At 35.2% G+C, this 20103-nt stretch overlaps 1 protein-coding gene across 7 annotated transcripts in view; it reads right to left on the bottom strand.

Annotated features, from left to right (window-relative positions):
• Positions 1 to 15615, bottom strand: part of LOC141398634 (voltage-gated potassium channel subunit beta-2-like) — a 726071-nt gene extending 710456 nt beyond the window's left edge. For 3 of the 7 annotated variants that reach the window (XM_073976114.1, XM_073976113.1, XM_073976115.1), the window contains exon 1: positions 15117 to 15613. The gene's annotated coding sequence lies outside the window, so the exon portion shown is untranslated. Of the gene's footprint in view, positions 1 to 15116 lie in introns of all 7 variants that reach the window. The other 4 variants (XM_073976119.1, XM_073976118.1, XM_073976117.1 and 1 more) reach the window with 2 other exon arrangements.
• Between the last annotated feature and the right edge of the window lie 4488 nt (positions 15616 to 20103).

Raw genomic sequence — 20103 nt, forward strand, 5'->3', positions numbered from 1 at the left:
AATAATTACACCGTGCTACACGAAAAATATTCAAGGGTTCTGATGCAAAAATTCTATCGTTCTTTAGGTCACTACGTTTTTTTTATAATGGTAAATGTAGTGAAAAACGGGGTTTGTAATATTTTCAACTTTAGAAGGGCATAACTTCTATTTTTCAGACCAGATTTCTATTGTATTTTTTTAAGGGCAAATAATATCTTATGAACAAGCCATTAAGTTTTGAAATCGGTAATTAAATGGATAAGTTATAGTGGTTGAAGTGTGAAAAAATCGCAACAAAAAACGGGAAAATGCCTTTCCTTGTGCTCCAGGCTGCGCAATGGCAAAGTATTGCCCACTCCATGCAAACAGCCGCAAAATCAGTGCTTGGATACCAGAGACCTCCACCAAGGAATCCATGGTATGACCAGGAGTGTCGTGCTGCTACCGAAGAGAAATATGCGGCATATAGGGCTACTTTACAATCCGTACCAACGCGTAGCGCACGAGAGAGATATCGGGAGAAACGGAGAGAGGAGAAACGTCTTTTCCACAGGAAAAATAGAGAGATGGAAAAGCGGGAGTGTGAACAAATCGAGATGTACAGGAACCAGAATGAAGTCCGAAAATTCTACCTAAGAGTCAAGTATCAAACTGATGGCTTTGGTACAGGCACATCCTCCTGTAGAGACCAGCAAGGTAATCAGGATATGGAAAGAACATGGTATCCAATAGCAGCGAAGACGACGGAGATACCACAGACCAATCCCAGAAGATGGTACTGAATGTATACCGCCCAGCCAAGATGAGGTAAAGACAGCAATAAATCGGCTGAAGAATAATAAGGCGGCAGGAGCCGATGGCTTACCAACCGAGCTGTTCAAAACTGGAGGCGACACGCTGATAAGGTGTATTCATCAGCTAGATGGCACCATCTGGCAGGACGAACGAGCACCCGACGATTCGAACCTGAGTATCCTGTGCCCCGTCCATTGCCTACAAGATCGTGTCAGGTATATTGTGCGAACGACTAAAGCCTATGGCCAACGAGATAATTGCGCCATACCAATACGGCTTTAGACCTGGCAAGTTCACCATTGACCAGATATTTACCGTGCGGCAAATCCTGGAGGAGACCCAAGAGATGCAGATCGACACCTACCACCTTTTTGTCGATTATAAGGCAGCCTTCGACAGCCCACTACGTTCAAAGGTATTTCAGGCCATATCTGAATTCGGTATACCCGCAAAGCTCATTCGGCTTTGTAAAATGACTTTAACTGACACGAGATCCTCAGTTAAAAGAGGAAAGAACCTCTCCGAAGAATTCTGTACCAAAAGAGGTTTCAGGCAAGGAGACAGCCTCTCATGAAATAGCTACAATTAATTTATAAGTTTAGTTTTTCAAAAGTTTACATCCAAAATTACAATGTAATCACCACCGCTGCAACGCAAAAGATTACTTCCTCCGTTCTCCGCAACTGATATTCTTTTATCTTACAAAAGGTTTTTTCAATTATCTTCCCATCACCAGTTCAGATTTCAACATTTCGTAAATTACTTTTATTTTATAATTTTGTTATTTTATAACAACATTTTGGTAATTTATACTCTTTTGTTTAGTGACGGAAATATGTAGGGATCTACAACCCGGCTTGCTTTAGGGATCTCTAAGAACAAAATGTAACGAACGGGGAGGAGAGACTTTTTATGGAAAATACCATTTATGATTAATTAATTTATTTTTAATTGTTTCTTTCCAAAATTAGTTTCTTCTTTATTTTCAGATTCTTGTTCCTTTTCGTTTCGGACTTTTTTTTCAAATTCCAAGAATCTACTTATTTTTACTACGATAACAATTTTTCCTTTATGTTATCGGAAAAAATAGTAAAAATTAGTAGATTTTTTTTTTCAGTACTGGAACATACCAAAATGAAAATAAACAGGTGTGTAAATAAAAACACAAACATCATCTCTATTGGATCGATGGAATGGGTACAAATGCTGATGAAAAGATCGGATCTTTCACGACTTCCTTTGCATTGGTTCAAATCCTAATGAAAAGATCGAATATTTCACGACTTCCTTTGAACCAATGCAAAAGATGACATGAAATCACGTCATCGCAAAGAACCCCATCCGTCAAATTTTGCTGGGATGTAGCGTACCATTATAGCGAAAAGTTTGTAACTTTTGTGGGGGAGGTATAACTCGTTCGAGTATGGCACATCTTCAAAATTATACTAAGTTTGGTAAAAATATTACGAAGTCCAAAATTTGGACCGAATCGGCTGATCGGTAGGGGGTTTTTACACCTCTCGAGCCATATTCTCAGGAAGTATGGACAATTGTATCGTTGTAATGGGGGCAGCGAATACAAGTGGCTGCAACAAAAATCAAAGCGAGAGTAGGTTTTAACTAAACTTTTCGAAACCTTGTGTGGGAGGTGCCATCGAGTGGACAGATAGAGTTCATATTGAAACTTCATATACGTCTGGTACACATTTCACGATGTGCAAAGTATAAACCAAATCCCTTCAAGAGTTATCGTGCGCACAATTTTACCTAACATTTTTGAACTTTTGTGGGGGAGGTACCTGAAGGAGTGGACCGATATAGCTCATATTTGAATCTAAACAAAGTTTCGACAAAATACTACGCAGGACAAAAGTTTAATTTAGGACCTGCTCTCGAATCGCTTTGATTTTTGTTGTACCATATTGTATTCGCTACCCCCATTACGACGATATACGTTTCTTTAGGGGCAAGTCCATACTTACTGAGAAAATGGCCCGAAAGTTATAAAAATCCCTATGGCACCACGTGTAGTGGCTGGAGCGCACGATTACTCTCAGACAGATCAAAATTTAGACTTCGAATCCCTTTCCCCATTATGACGGTACATGTTTTTTTCAAGGGCAAGTCCTTACTTCCTGAGATAATGACCCAAAAGCTCCTACAAAGCCTGCCGGCGCCAACTAAACTGGATAGTACGTAAGACAACCATCGAAGGGAGAAACCGATTTGGTCCAAACGTTCTACATTGTATTATATAGACGCAAGAAGTATTGTGTGTTACTTCTTTTTTTTAGGTCCAAGGCTGAGGGTATATCTCTGTCGGCCAAGTCGATTGATACTTTTTTAATTGTTTAAATTTAAATCACACCCTCCACTATTAATTGAACAAATTTTTTGAGCTTTTTTAAGAATTTATTTAACAATTAAACAAAGTTGATTTCCGATTTTAGTCACAATTTTCATATAATCTGATGCAGCAAAGTGTCTGGCATTTAATAGTGAATAATTGAGTGAATATTTACAATAACAGCAGAGTGTCTGTAATCGATACAATGGAAAACGTTTAGGAATTTTGTAGTCTGATTTTTCGACTTTCGCGCCGATTAGTGGTTTCGACCAGTGTGAGACGCACGGACATGACTAAATCCACTCGAAATTATCTGAAACGTATTTCGTCCAATCATACTTGGGGTCTAAAACCATTATTTCGATGAGGCACATTTTGCCCGTATGAAAGTGTGTATACCCTCGTTAGCATAGATGCTGAGGGTATAAAAACGTGCCTAAACTCTTTTGATACGGTTGTGCAAAGACCAATAACAATATTTTGAGAAGAGGTTTGGAAAAGCCAAAATACAAACAAGTAAGAACGGCGTTAAGTTCGCCCGGGCCGTACTTGTTGTACCCTCCACCACAAGTTATATTGAAATAAAATTGAACAATTAGTTTCCTTTCGTTTATGAAGAGTACTAATTAATTAAGAAGACTAATTAATTAATAACGTTTCAGAAAATTTCGTCTTCGTTTAGACTCAAAGAAGACTAATTACCAAATTTCCCATATTTCGGTAAGATAATGTGGCTAAAACCTAAAAAATACCAAACATTAAGAGGTATGCTTCTATGGGGGATAAAGGAAGACGTGAACATATACTAATAATTATTTACAGGAATACTTTATAACCCTCTAAATTCGGTCATTTCGGTGGGATATTGACGTCACAACCAATAGAATTACGAAAATCGGGAGGTTCCGTTCTATGGGGGCTATATAAAGGCGTGGACCTATACGGACAAATTTCATATGGAAAGTTGTACACCCCAAATGAAGACTAAACACCAAATTTCAGCCAATTCAGTAGAATATTGAAGCAAAAACCTTCAAAATACAGAAAATCTGGAGGTACCGTTCAATGGGGGCTATATGAAGGCGGGGACCTATACCGACAAAACACTAAATACCAAATTTCAGCCACGTCGATGGATTATTGTGGCCATAACATTAAAAATACCGAAATTCGGGAGGTACCGTTCTATGGGGGCTATATAAAGGCGTGGTCCTATACCCACAAATTTCATATAGGAAATTGTATACCTCAAATGAAGACTAAACACCAATTTTCAGCCAATTCGGAGGAATATAGAGGCCATAACCTTCAAATTATCGCAAATCGGGAGGTACCGTTCTATGAGGGCTATATGAAGGCGTGGACCTATACCAACAATATTCTGGTGGAAAGTTTTGTACTAAATGTGAAGACTTAATACCAAATTTCAGCCATTTCGGTGTAATAGTGAGGCCACAACCTTAAAAATACAGAAAATCGGGAGGTACCGTTCTATGCAGGTTTTCGGAGTCGGAGTCGGAGTCTACGAGTCGGAGTCGGAGTCTACGAGTCGGAGTCGAGCAATTTTGCTGGAGTCAGAGTCGGAGTCTGAGTCGAAAAAATAACTCGACTCCGACTCCGGGCAAAATTTTTCCCACATTATAGAAATATAACATTAAATTTGGAACAAGAGCATTTTTTTTAAATTATTATTTTTTTAAAAGGAAGGTATAAGAAAACATATATGCAAACGGTATATTATACTAAGTTAAAGGAAAATTCACAGGATATTTACTATCCTCTGAAGTGTAGTCTATTCATTCCTATTTTGTTGCTCCAATTGATTTTTTACATTTTTGCAAACAAAAGTAAAATTCTATGACAATCGAATTAAGATTGGACCTTTAACTTCTTTCGTCAGAAGTCTTACTGGTATTCTCACAAAGTTCTATTGGTATTCTCATCTTGTTTTTATAAGAAGTTATCATTGTCTTCTATTAAAGACATTGTGGTCTCTATGGGAAATCTTACTGAATACCCTGTGGCACAAAATGGAATTGAAGATCTAGGGGTGGAAAAATTCCTTTTGGGAATGAAAGCCCCAATTGAAGACCCCAATGGATCCCATAGCTGAAATTTCTGAGTTATGACATAATGAATTTTTTGATTGACCCCCATCAACCATTGAGAAAATAGCTTTATATCTCTGTTTGGAGATATTGTTTCATAATTTTTAGATTACATTTTTTCAGTTAAATAGAATGAGGAACCTTTCTCTCGAATATGCTGTCCTTCTAGCGCAGTTCCTTCCACGTCCATTTTGTTCTTGAACTCAAAAAGTAAAACCAAATGAAATTTTCTACAAAAACGTTCCACCGAAAAGTATATTTAGGTTTCATTGCCCTTTATCAGTTTTACTCGTTACTTTCTCAAAAAAAAACGTATGTTTATGTATTTCGGTAAATTTCGCAAAATCTATTAACTATATATGAAATTCGGATGGTTACGCTTCTGAATTAGGGCATCATAAATTCGTTGTTGGTCAACGACGGATTCATCTCGCCATAACTCAGAAGTCTGACAAGCTGCGAATCTCGTTTCTGGTATTCATTATACACTCAATGAGGGCTTAAGATGTAGACATTCAAATAACCGGATCTGTCCGCCAGCATGCACGAAATTAATTTAAATACATAATCATAGAGTTTTCATAATAAATGATCGGGTAAAAGTGATAAAGGACAATGAAAACATGACAATATCGATTTCTCGTCCTAGTGGACCGACCCTACATAAAATTTTCCTAGCAAAATTTTTGTAGAATATTTTCATGCACGAAATCTCATCGTGTGCTAATTTTTCAGTTCCGGAAAACATCCATCTGCCTACGTGTTAGGTGGTGTACACCATATATCTCAAATATTTTAATAAAATTATCCACTCCACATCAACGTTTAAAATGTAAGCTCGGAATTTTAGTTTAAGAAGTGATCCCTACTTATAAATTTCGGAAAAAAGTTGAAAGTATAAATGGTCAAATTTTTAAGCCGATCGGAAAAATATTACCTTAGTATGAGCGTTGGATAAGAACAAAAAGTTACGTAGTTTTCTCGAAAAAGGAATGCCCTTTCCAATGAATATGCAAGGAAAACCAATGAATATGCAAGGAAAACACATTAGCATATATAGGCCAAAATATAGGATAAAGGTACATTTTTCTAGTTGGTTGTTTGCTTCAATTTTGATCGGTTTGATATCTGAAGACTAAAATCCGAGAAAAAATTAAAAGGGAAATTTGACTTTGACGATTTTGACATTGAAGGTGAGGTTGAATGGATTTTATGTGTTCACAATTATTAATCTTTAAGAAGAGAGCTACAACTTTTCTTCTACGAGTAAACCCAAAATCTTAGCGGTTTAGAAGATATGTGCCTGACAAAATTATCCCTTTTGAAATCAAGGCCTCAGGTCTTTAGGGCCCATAACCATACTTATGTGTACCGAAAGTACTAAAGGGTACTAAATTTGGTATTGTTGGTAAGGAACTACATTTTGCGTAGGGTAGAGAAATGGAGATGGTTTTGGAAATACGCACAGAAAATATACGAAAAGTACTATCTGATACTAATTTTCGTATAGGTTTTAGGGATAGAGTTGTAATTCTGATATTTGGAATTAAGATCGCTTGCGTATGGTTGATATGTGAAGATGTTGGGTATTGGGTTTTGGGTTAAGGTATAGAAGTGATTTTATGAAATTTGGTATTAGGGTCACAGTTTGTGTGTAGGTTTGTGATGTGGAGTCGGTTTTGGTAATACATTCTATATGAGTACGTAAGGTACCAAATAGTACTAAATTTTGTATTGAGTGTATGGATAGAGTTAAAATTCTGTGTTTTTGTATAAGTATACTAAAATTATTAAATGAAATGTGGATGTGGTTTTGGAAGTACCTGCTATAAGTATACAAAGAATACTAAATGATACCTAATTTGGTATTCGGCGTAGGGGTATTCCGAAATTTGGTATTATGGGAAATTGTGTGTGTAGTTGGTTTTGGAAATACTCTAGTACGTACAAAAGGTACTAAATATTGGCTCGGGTTTAGGAATAGACTTAGTATTCGGAAGTTTGGAACTGAGGTCAGTGTTGCTGTGTAGGGAAGAGCTTTGGACATACAAGTGGTAATATCAATACAAAAGGTGTACGAAGAGTTTGAATTCTAAATTTTGGTATTAGAGGCAGCTTTGAGATGTGGAGGTGGTTTTGGAAATACGCACTATAAGAGTACGAAAGGTACTAAATTTAGAATTGGAAAAAACATTTTTTAACTCATTTTTGCTTTCAAGCAAACAAAAAATTCTACATAACAGTAGTAATTCGAACGAATTTGAATCGAGCCGTTTTACGGAAACCAGCCAAAAGGGTGCGGAAAGTAGTAATGTTGTACCGTTGGTACTGAGAAGGTTAGGAATCGAATTTTATAATTTGAATAAATTTTTCAAATTTCATTTTATTAATTTCATCTTATTAATAAATACAACGGGCGTCTGATTGCATCTTTTCTATAAATAACAACTTTCCACTAACGAAGTAGCGAGCAACTGCTAGTTAAACGTATATGGTAAAAACAAAAATTCCTTAGCAATTATATTTGAAAAAAAAAAATTAAAAAATTTGTTTGCGAGCACATCTACAATTTTTGGTATAGAGGTTAAGGAAAAAAATGCTGGTATCAAATCTGTTCGCGTTCACAAAATTGAAGGATGCTCGCAAAAGTTATAGCAATTTTTATTCTCATATAAACAAAAAATATTTAAAAATATTTTATTTGTTGTTATGAGAAAATGTATGCATAAATTTATGCATAAATATTTAATTATTTATTAAATATATTATTATTTTCGCGGAAAATCAACAAAAATAAAAAAAATTGAAAGTAAATCCAAATTGTACTGTACCAGAGTCCGTAAAAACCCTCAAAAAATGCGTAGAAAAATATTAAACCAAATTTATAGAGATTGGGTACATAAAAAAATATTGTTGCAAATATATTGGAAAATATTGTTGCAAATATATTTTTTTATTTGATTCGAAAAACCAAAAAAAAATATTTGGGAGTTCTCCAACTATTTCGCTAAAATCCCATACAATAATTAATGTGCACTGCTAAAACTTCATCAAGAAATATGGTTTACCATCGTGAAAGCTTATTTGCTTACTGTGATAACTAGACATCGGATTTTGCATATTTGCATATTTTTTATTAATAAAGATACGAAAATTCTGATTGGACCAAAATTCGTTTTGAAGAAAACTGAATGCAATGACAGGCTCATATTTTTTATTTTTTTGCATATTTTGCATATGCACAAAATATGCAAAAAATATGCAAAATATGCAAAAAATATGCAAAACATGCAAAAAATATGCAAAATATGCAACTAATTTTTTGACGAAAATCGTCAAATTAAATTTGGAAAGTCATCAAAAAGTGTTCTAAATTAAGTTTATTGTCGTTAAACGTCGATTTCTTAACAGCTTATTATGTAATTAATTATTATTCCGCCACAGCAATAAATCTGGACTAAAAGACTTAGAAAATTTCCTATAACCCAGTCTTCTTATTACAACATAAGTTGCTTTCTAATACAAATTTGTTCAAAAACTCAATCAGAAATGTCAAAATGAACGTATCCAAATATGTTGATAGTTTCTGCTCGGCCAAATTGTGTGACAGAATAACAAATGAGCTAGAAATTAAGACTAAGACAATATTGAATATTACATAAAATCTTTCATATTTTACTAAAAACATATAACATATAAAAACATATACAGGGCAATCATGAATATTTCCGTCCGAATTTTCCGCACGGAAAATAATTTTAGAAAGTGAAACTCTTTTAAAATCAAATTTGTTAAAAGTTGAAAGCTACTATATTCGCTTCATGATGGCATATTCTAGTCGAATCGACAAAAATATTCCCTTTTTGGGTATAAATATAGAAAAAAAATTGTGAAATTTGGGAAAGGAAACAAATTATGCACGGAATTTTTATTCATGATTGCACTGATAACTATATTTTAATACTCTAAGGGTATTTTGTCTTAGTGAATGAGTTTGCAACATGCAGAAGGAAACGAAATAGACCCACAGTTCCTTTTGTTGATCTGCATAGATTCGCAGTTATCCATCCGGTCAGGTCTTTTTGAAAACAAAGTACAGGTCACATTTATAGACCAATTCGCATAAAAATTGGAGATTTTTTGGCCCTAGGCCGATTTAAGAATCGATTCAAATTTGGATATTGCACCCATATATACAGTATAATCTCGATAATCCCTACCCCACAGGTTTTGGCGGTGTCCGAATTATCAAATTGTCCGGATTAACGAATAGTAAAGAAAATAAATTATTTTCTATGATTAAATAACTCGTGGTAGTTATATAATTCTCTACGTGCTCTAAGTGTTAAAAATAGTGAGATTTTTCTATACGACAATCTGGACATTATTATTGGCATTGCCCGTATTTGTTCCTTTCCTTACTTTTTACCAATTTACCATGCAACAAGACTCAATTTCCCAAATTACAGAAAACGCCAATCAGATTGTGAAAGTAGAGCTAGAAATATGACGTTTTTAAAGTATACATCAGGATGTAAGCAAAACACGGACAAGTGTGAAATTTCATTTTTTTGAAAATTAAGATTCCTTGAAATCTTTGCCTTTTAGGTGTATACTGCCTTTGGCAACTTTAATGACAATATTGCGGCGAACATTTTTCTTAATATATTTATTTATATCCTAGACAACAAGACTAATGTGTTATAAAAGGTGTTATATTTTTGTACTCGATAATTTTTTCTAAATGTTTCTGAAACAATTTTTACAGCAACTCCTCCATTAAACAACTGTCCAAATTCGAAACATTTGTAATAATTAGTTCAAATTATCGAGTACACGGTCAGGTATAAGTTAATTAATTGTATATTTTCTTTTCGACTGTGTTATCAAAATTGTTTTCCTGTAGCAGGAATGAAAAAACTATATTTTTTTAGCATTCCAAATGCTTTTCTAGCAGAAATATGTGAGTGGTTTTGCCATGTTAAAGATAATTCCAAGGGTTTGACTTATTTTACCACTACCACGCTATTGTGTGGTTTTTCTGAGTTATGTCATTTTCCACTAATCATTTGGTGTTCTTCGCATCAATTTTAACTATATGCCACTTAAATAAAACTTGTTGTTTTTAAAAATTTGAAAACAACAAAACCCGAGATTAAGCTGAAATTATTTTACAACAATAATAAATACACATCTCAACAAAACTGGCAAAAGTGAATCTAAAAATAATGCATTACTTTTCGCCGAGGAGTGAACATTTCCCAATTCTGCATTAAGCGGTTGTATACTTACAATATACATATAAAATTATGTATTTTTAGTGCATTAAACTAAAACCATGTCATCAATATGAAGGCTGCAGTTAGAGCATTTTTCCAAAGAAACTTTTTGACCACAAATATAGGACTAAACACTATAAAATATATTAAAATCTAATAGGTGGATATTCAAAACGTATACTTCTAATTATAGTTATATTCCAGAACCTGGAATCGTAAATGGTACTTTAGTACTTTTTCTCATTTTGCGCTAAAAACGAACCCTTTTTCCAAAAACTAGAAAAAATTGCGCTTCTATCTAAAGAAAAATAGCGATGGCTAACTCTAGCTCCTTTGTTTTTTTGCTAGACAATTTTGGCCGATTAGAAACAATCCCCATATTTGGACATGTTGATTTTGACATTTCTGATTGAGTTTTTGAAATTGTTCCATTATCTATCTCTATTTGTATAGGAAACAAAATATGTTGTAATATGAATGCTGCGTTATTTGACATTTTCTCACCTTGTGAAAACTGATTTAAGTCTTGTTAGTCTAGATTTATTGCTGTGGCGGAATATCTGGAGAGTCTCAATAACATAATAATCTGCAAAAAACTATGTTAAACGTCAAAAAACTTAATTTAGAATGCTTTTTTGATGATTTTCTAAATTTAATTGACGATTTTTGTCAAAAAACGCTTGCATATTTAGCATATTTTTTGCATATTTTGCATATTTTTTGCATATATTTTGCATATTTTTTGCATATATTTTGCATATTTTTTGCATATTTTTTGCATATTTTTGATATGACCCCAAATATCGAAAAATTGACCCTCAAAACGCCTAGATCCAAAATTTGAGTCCAATCGGATAAGAAATAAAAAACATGCTAAAATCCGATGTCTAGTGATAACTTATAAGGATAGGCAATTAAGAGTAATATTGAAATTACAATCATTCAAAAAATTTTAAAATTAAAACGCCTATTATTCGCGAATTAGTTAAAATCAGTTGATGCGCATCCGTTTTTGGATACAGCGAATCAATTTCTTTCAATATCTATGCATATTTCTATGTTTCACTCAGCGTCCAAAGTGTGCCGCCAGTTGCATCACACAATGCAAAAAACCTTAAAGTGGCTAAAAGTCGCGCAATGTGCATACGATTTTGTTGCGCATCGGGTTTCAGTATCACCCATCAAAAAAACGTCAATATACACATATTTCAAATTGATTCATTAAGAACCGCGGATGTGCCTCCACATTCTAGTTTGCGTAAGATACCCATATTGCTCGCGCATCTCTGTAATTGAGGACACGCGTTTTCGTACATATTATAATCGTGTATAAAGGATTCCATTTACGTAAAAAACGTTAATGAAAATCGCGGTTTAGTACGCGGATTTGTCAAAATATATTTTTGTTGATTTTCAAGGTAAATATATTCGCGGTTTTAGTGGATGGATTCGGTGGGAGGGCTCATTAGATCCGTCGCACAGTGGTCCCACTTGTATGGAAAAGAGTTCCAAAAATAGTTCTAATCGAGCTACCGCCTCCAAATTTTAAACCTAGTTTTATAACAAGCCAAAAAGATAGAAAACCATTTTTAGTGGATGTAGGTCCATATTTGGGTATAGGTCGTATATATAGGTACCGCCCGATTTGTGGTATTTTGACGATTTAACCGATTTGGATGTTATTTTGCATTTTGAGTTCTGAGTGAATAAACTACCTCCTTGCAAAAAATATTCAATATAGGTCCACGTTAAGGTATAGCCGCCATATAAATGTACCCTCATATTTTTCGTATTTTGACAATTTTAGCGAAATTTTCCAACTGATTTGGCTGTAATTTGGCATTTTGAGTTCTGAGTGAACCAAATATCCATGCCAAAAATGGTCAATATCGGTCTACGTTTAGCTATAGCTCCCTTATAAACGTACCTCCCGATTTTCGAAATTTTGACGATTTTACAAACATTTTCCAACCTATTTTGCTATAATTTTGCATTTTGAGTTCTGAGTGAGCAAAATACCTCCTTGTAAAAATGTTCAGTATAGGTCCAAGTTTAGGTATAGCTCCCATATAAACGTACCTCCCGATTTTCGGAATTTTGACGATTTCACGGGCGTGGTGTAAGAGGAATAACTTAGCGGGTGGCAGATGGGGGCAGCTGGACTTTTTTTAATCGTAAACTAGAGACTTTCCCCTGCATTCTAAAAAAAATTCGAGACACACAAATGCTCACAACATTAGTAAAACCAAACATAAATTAATAGTAATTATATTAAAAATAGCAGAAAAAGTCATTTATTAAGAATTTATTTTTAGTGAAGTTAGAAAATGAATTATGAATTTGTTTTTTCGTAAAAACATTGCCAATGCCAGCACCTATAGGTTTCATTTTGAAAATTTCACATTTACCTCTTCAATTTTTTATAATTTTACTCATAACCTACGAATGCTTTGCGGATGTATTTTTCGTTTTTAAGGCCTCACATACAAATCACAACTTCTTCGACTTAACTTGGCGTATAACCGCTGCAAATTTACGAAAATAAGGCTGGATGTTAAAAATTTGATATGTTTAGAGAGTATTTATTTCAATCGCAATAAAATTTGTCGCCATCAATTTTTCGATTTTTGTCCACGGGCGGAACCACTGTGCGTCGGGTTGTTCTAAGGAAATTTAATGACACTTTTAAATTTTACACGCAAAAAATAGTTTTTTTTAAGAAAATTCACGCATCAAATTTTGGCTTTTATACTCCAATTACTAGAAAGGAGCACACTCATGAAATAAACATTAAACGACGTAAAATCACGAGTTCTATAATCCTATTATGAGCCTGGAATTTTATACTGTTGCGCGTCCGGATTATTAAAAAGATCAAACAACCCTGAAATTCCAGCTTCAAAATGTCAGCATCAATTTTAGGTGGATGCAGTGGATATATCGAAAAATCATACACGAGTATCATGTTGCTCATAGAGTATTCTTTCCGTCTTTCCTTGGGCATAGGTCTATATAATGTAAGGTTAAGCCAGAAATCGGAAGAGAACATAAAAAACTTGTTGGTTTCAACCCATTTTTCTACATTGATGCCAACACAGCTTCCACGAAAATTAATTTTAATGGTCAACATTATGGCATCCCTCCTAAAGCACATCATTTTAAAGAATTACAGTCATAGTATATGGAATATGTTAACAGTTGGCGAATTCTGAATGGGGGAAACTCGAATCCATCGATTTTAAAACATTTTTGGTTTTTACCATATACCTTAAAAGAATTTTGTTCACTGGTCGGTCCCGTCCCTACTTTAACCACCTTTGCTTACCTTTATTTTGTTAAATTTTTTCTAATTTCTTAAAAAACGTTTATTTTTTATTGTCTTCATATATATTTCTCTAATGCAATAAAACCTCACATAAAGTTCTTCCTTAGCATAAACATGAACTTAACCATGACACGTGACAAATGTGGCGCATAGTACACACTTCTAGTTAGGTCCAGAGAAATGGCAATTTGTTACGCAATCAAGTTTATGGTTCTTTCTTCCCATTTAAAAACATTTCTAATAAAATAAATTTCAAAGAATTTTGAAGGGATGTGGGCATTTTAGAATTCTTTAAATTTGTTAAACCATTAATGTATGCGTATGTTTGTGTGCGGTTTTGTTGTTCCTCCTACACTCGATCGAACTTCTAAGAAGTCACGAGAAGGCCATTATCAAAACACAACAATAAAAATTGAGGGGATACCTTGTAAAAAATTCTAAATAATGAATTGTAAATATTTTATAAAACGTATTTGAACAGCATTATTTTGTTGTTATGATTGTCACCGGTGTTGCTTTGTTTTAGTTTTGTTGTTGTCGTATAGCAAATATTTTCGGATTAATTTCTGGGGTTTTAACAAAACGTTGGTATTTGCATATTTCCGATGTCCTTTTCTTATATCTTGTTTTCTGGTATATCTTCTTTTGGTTTTTTTTTTCATTTTCTGTTGTTGTTGTTGGAATTGTTTTGGGGCAAGGGGAAGGACAGCTAGTGGATATGTAATAAATTCCTTTGGAAAATGGCACTGGGAATAGGCTTTTGTTTGCTTCCCTGGTATTAAGAATGCAAAGAGGCTTTATTCTTTTGGTTTTTCTCACTTGTTTTTTACACTGGTTTTGCTTTTTAACATACTCGATGTTGTTGTTTTCGTTTTTGTGTGATGCTTTTTACAGCATGACCTTTGGATTTTCAGGGTGTATGTGCGTCCATTTATGTTGATGTTGTTGTTGTTGCTGTTTTAGTTGTACACTTTGGATTTTTCACTACTTTCTACTTCGATTCAGTTAAGCCACCAAAACCACTTAACATTGCTTAAAACACATACTCATTTAACCACATACTACACGTCCACGCACACATACACTTTTTCTCTTTTATCCTTTACACATCTGCTCATATACGTACACACACATACACCAACTGAATCTTTATTTTTCCCAGTTTAAATTTTTGGCAGATATAATGTAAATTGCACTTACACGCTTAAGACTTTATCACTCAGCATTCAGGCGGATGCTTTATAAAAAAAAATTTAGTAAATTTTAATACTTATACGCACCGTATGACACCACTGCAACTATTTTATTTTTCAACTGCCAAGCTGCAACTATTTTGTCACACTTATTTAAATTAATTTTTATTCAAATATTCTCCAATTTTCATTTAAAACAAATTAACGCCCTGTTTCATAGACAATTATTCGGATTTCTATCGAAATTTGGTTGCCTTTGCAATTTTAAAATTTATTTTCAATTTGTTCCTTTTTTTCACATTTCAAATTATTTGCTTGCCTCACTTGAATTTCAATTTTGCATTTGCAATTTTAAACTTTCATTTAGCCTTTTTTTACTTTTCTTATTTGATTTTTTCTTTCTTTTTTATATGCCTGGTTGTGGTTGAATTGCTTTAGCTGCTATTGCTGCTGCCGCTGCTGCATTAATGCGCTCAATTTCCCTTTGTGAACCGCACTCGTTTGTAGTGAGAAACACTCTGAAATATAGAATTGAAAACACGCACACCGCCGCTTTCACAGATAATGAATTTTTCACATTATGTTATTGGACTCGAACCTCTGCTACTGTTGCTGCTGTTGTCTGCCTGCTTGACAAGGTTTTTGTTTTGTTCTTTTGTATTTGTCCGTCGTTGTTGGTTGGTGTCAACTCTGTTTTGCTGCCATTGCAGAATCTAACCATGTGAATTGCGGCGCACAACGTAGGCAAATTGTGAGCAATTGAGAGAACACCAAAATAAATCCCTTTATTCATTTCTCTTCATGGTTTTGTTGCTCTTTAATTAAATAACAAAATTTACAAGAGAACCCACAGGCACAGACTTTTTGAAAATAAAAAGAGAAATTTGTTTTCATAGAGCTAAAGATTTACCTTAGTATGCACAAAATGGTTTTAAAAGCGTTAGTACGTGAGATGTATTAACGAAATTTAGAAAAAAAAACAAACAAGTAAGAAAGTATCAGTCAGATGTGCCGACAGGGATATATCCTCAGCCTCGAACCTAAAGAAAAGAAGAAAACTAAATACTTCTGACGCCTATTTTTTGAGTTTTAGGCCAATTACTCATTAAGTATGGAAATGTCGAACGTCGAAACGAATTTCGTCCAAACTTACTTGGGGTCTAAAAACATTTTTATTAGGCACATTTTTGGTCGTATTAAGGTGTATATTAGGCTGGTTTAACTCAAAGAGAAAAAGTCAATGTCGGATTTTTTTAACATAATATTCACCCCGAATAGGTTTTAATATTGAACTCAGATGTCAGAACATCACTTTATAAAGAAATGTGATATCGGTCTACTTTTGACCACAGCTTCCAAATATTGTACAGTTTTTTCGGCACTTTATAAGTTTTAATCACCTTTTTCTTCAGAGTTACCTGTTATAATGTATTATTGGTTTTCAGGGCGGGGAAAATCTCCACATTTTGGCGTGGTTCAACTTTAGGGTGTCAAAAAAAAAGAAATATTATTTATTAAAGTGAACCACCCCCAAACAAATTAAAGCCCAAAATTATTATAATAGGCCAAAAAAACATTATATTGGGCATACATATAAGAAAGGATAATAAACAAGTAAAAAAGTGTCAGTCGGTTTTGCCGACAGAGATATACCCTCAGCCTGTGTATATTGAAACAATTTTTTCCCAAAAAAACTTATGTATTTAGGTTTAAAAATGTTGGGCGCTTGAACCGACAAAAATGTTGATTAGGATTAAAGATCAAAAGTTTAGCGGAGGAGATACTAAAAATAATGGATCTCCAACCACTACATATGGTACCATAGGGCTGTTTGCTCAAGAAGTATCGACTTGCCCCTGAAAAAACGTTTACCATCGTAAATGAGGCAGCGAATGCAAGTTGCTTCAACAAAAATCAAAGTGATTCGATATCAGGTCATTTTTTTGGCGTTTAAACGACCTGTGTGTATCTGGTCAACGGATGTAAAGCCGCATTGATATGACTCAATTATTTCGTTGGCCACGGATTTTAGCCGAATTATGCTCCCATATTTGGAGCACGCAGTCTTATCTCCTTTCTTGTGAACAGGACACAGGATGCTCAAGTTCCTTCCAGATGGTGCTAACTAGCTGATAATAAACATGTCGCCTTTGGGTTTGAACACCTCGGCTGATAACCCATCGGCTTCTGCTGTTTTATCATTCTTCAGCCGGTTAATCTCATCTCGGCCGGGCGCTATACATTCAATAGCATCTTTTGGGATTGGATCGCGGTATGTTAATCGTCTTCCCTGGTATTAGATGCACAGTTTTTTTTTTTTAAAGAATGTGTCATCAGTTTGATGTTTCACTCTTTGCTAGAATTTTCGGACTTCACTTTCGATTTTTCCACATTCCGACTTTTCCAATTTCTCTCCTTTTCATACGGAAAATACGTTTCTCCCCTCCTTTTTTCTCTCGATACCTCTCTAGTATGTTACACGTTGCTGCTGATTGTAGAGTAGTCTTATATGTCGCATTCTTCTCTTCTATAGCAGTACGACACTCCTGGTCATACCATGGCTCGCTTGGTGGAAGGCTCTGGTATCCAAGTATGGATTTGGCGGCAATACATTGCCACTGTGTCGATCTGTTAACCGAAAGAAGAGTGCATTCATTGAGCAAATGGATCAGTTGAGTAGAATATCATGTGGCTATCTACTATGCAGCTTTTCGATGTCAAACTTCCATGTTGGAAGCTTTTTTATTACAACGTCATCAATTTGATTTCCTTTGTTTTTTGGTCTAGACGAAGCCGAGGTGCTTAAATCTGGTACTGCTAACTACCAGATTTTTTCCGCCTGCGAACTCTATCAACATGATTCAATTGCCAGATGTTTCACTGTGGAGACTGAATTTCCCGACTGTTTGTCCAAAGATATTCTCCTTTCCAATTTTGGCATTAAAATCGCCTAGAACAATTTTAATGTCATGGGCAGGACAACGGTCATATGTTTCTTCTAAGCGCTCGTAGAATATATCTTTGGTCTGTTCGTCCTTGATTTAAGCATCTCGATTCATAAGGGCACTTGGCTGTCTCCAGACCAAAGAACAATAAATCAAATTGATCACGTTGTGATAGATGGAAGACATTCATCGAGCGTGTTGGATGTACGATCGTTCCGAGGAGCAAACATAGATTCGGACAATTACCTCGTTGCAGCAAAGGTACGTACCCGTCTAAACGTTGCAAATAAAGCACGGACAGACACAACACGAAAGTTGGACATCGCTAAGCTGCAAACACAACAGATAGCCACAGCATATTCCACTCAACTGACCCAATTGCTTAATGAAAGCGCTTCTCGTCCCGATAACATATCAGCACAATGGCAAAATATTGCCCACTCCATGCAAACAGCCGCAAAATCAGTACTTGGATACCAGAGACCTCCACCAAAGAATCCATGGTATGACCAGGAGTGCCGTGCTGCTACCGAAGAAAAAATGCGGCATATAGGGCTACTTTACAATCAGTAGCAACGCGTAGCGCACAAGAGAGGTATCGGGAGAAAAGGAGAAAGGAGAAACGTCTTTTCCGCAGGAAAAAGATAGAGATGGAAAAGAGGGAGTGTGAACAAATAGAGATGTACAGGAGACAGAATGAAGTCCGAAAATTCTACCAAAGAGTGAAACATCAAACTGATGGCTTCGGAACCGGCACATCCTCCTGTAGAGACCAGCAAGGTAATCTGGTAACTGATACAGATAGTGTGCTAAGGATATGGAAAGAACATTTGTCCCGTCCATAAGAAAGGAGATAAGACTTTATGCTCCAACTATAGGGGCATAAGTCTTCACCCTATCGCCCAAAGATAGTGTCAGGGATATTGTGCGAACGACTAAAGCCCATTGTCAACGAAATAATTGGACCATACCAATGCGGCTATAGACCTGGCAAGTCCACCATTGACCAGATATTTACACTGCGGCAAATCCTGGAGAAGACTCAAGAGATGCAGATCGACACCTACCACCCTTTTGTCGATTATAAAGCAGCCTTCGACAGCCCGCTACGTTCAAAGGTATTCCAAGCAATGTCTGAATTTGGTATCCCCGCAAAGCTCATTCGGCTTTGTAAAATGACTCTAACTGACACAAGATCTTCAGTTAAAATAGGAAGGAACCTCGAAGAGTTTTGTATCAAAAGAGGTTTCAGGCAAGGAGACAGCCTTTCGTGTGATCTTTTCAACATCCTGCTAGAAAAGGTTATACGACAGGCAAACGTCAAAAGAAGTGGCGCAATCTACACCAATAGTCACATGTTACTTGCTTATGCTGATAATATTGACATCATGGGGACGATCAGTAAAAGAAGTAACTGATACCTTTATGAAGGTCGAAGGAGAATCTGCTAAAGTGGGTCTGGCTGTAAACGGCGAGAAGACCAAGCTGATGGTGTCGACACGCAATGCGTCCATTGAGATCGGACCAACTGTTGAAGTTGGTTCCTATAATTCTAAGGTAGTAAAAGAATTCGTATACCTCGGCACCGCCGTAAACACAACAAACGACATCAGTTGTGAAATAAAGCAAAGCACGAAACAGAAAGAATTGGAAATCTTTTCTTAGTTCGGTCTATGGAACAAATGTTCCGTAATGGGTCAGCTAAGTAAGTAAGTTATATCTTAAAAACTGATGACAACACCCACTCTTTTTAATAATTTTTTTTCCAAAACTACTGTGCCTACTTTCATGCAATTTTCAGGAAATGTTTAGGAATGTCCCGTAGTTCAAAATGTTATATATTTGTCGACGAATTTCGGGGACTTATTGTTTTATAATCCCTATATTTGCTAAACTTATGAGTGCATCGGCTTGCAAATTAATGGTTGCGCCCCCGATCAAGAAAACGAAAAATTTACAAATTTCCTTAAGTGGTGAGGTTCAACGGTCCATCAGCCATGAAAAACTAAAACATATAAATCTCAATATGCTGGAGAATTCGACTTAACCATTTTTTAATTATATCTCTTTCGAGTTGAGCTTATTAGACCTATTATATACATTACAAAATTAGGAGTCTATCGAAGTCC

This window comes from Musca autumnalis, unplaced genomic scaffold, assembly GCF_047663935.1.
Source record: "Musca autumnalis isolate F117 unplaced genomic scaffold, ASM4766393v1 scaffold_3, whole genome shotgun sequence".
NCBI classification, from domain to species: Eukaryota; Metazoa; Arthropoda; class Insecta; order Diptera; family Muscidae; genus Musca; species Musca autumnalis.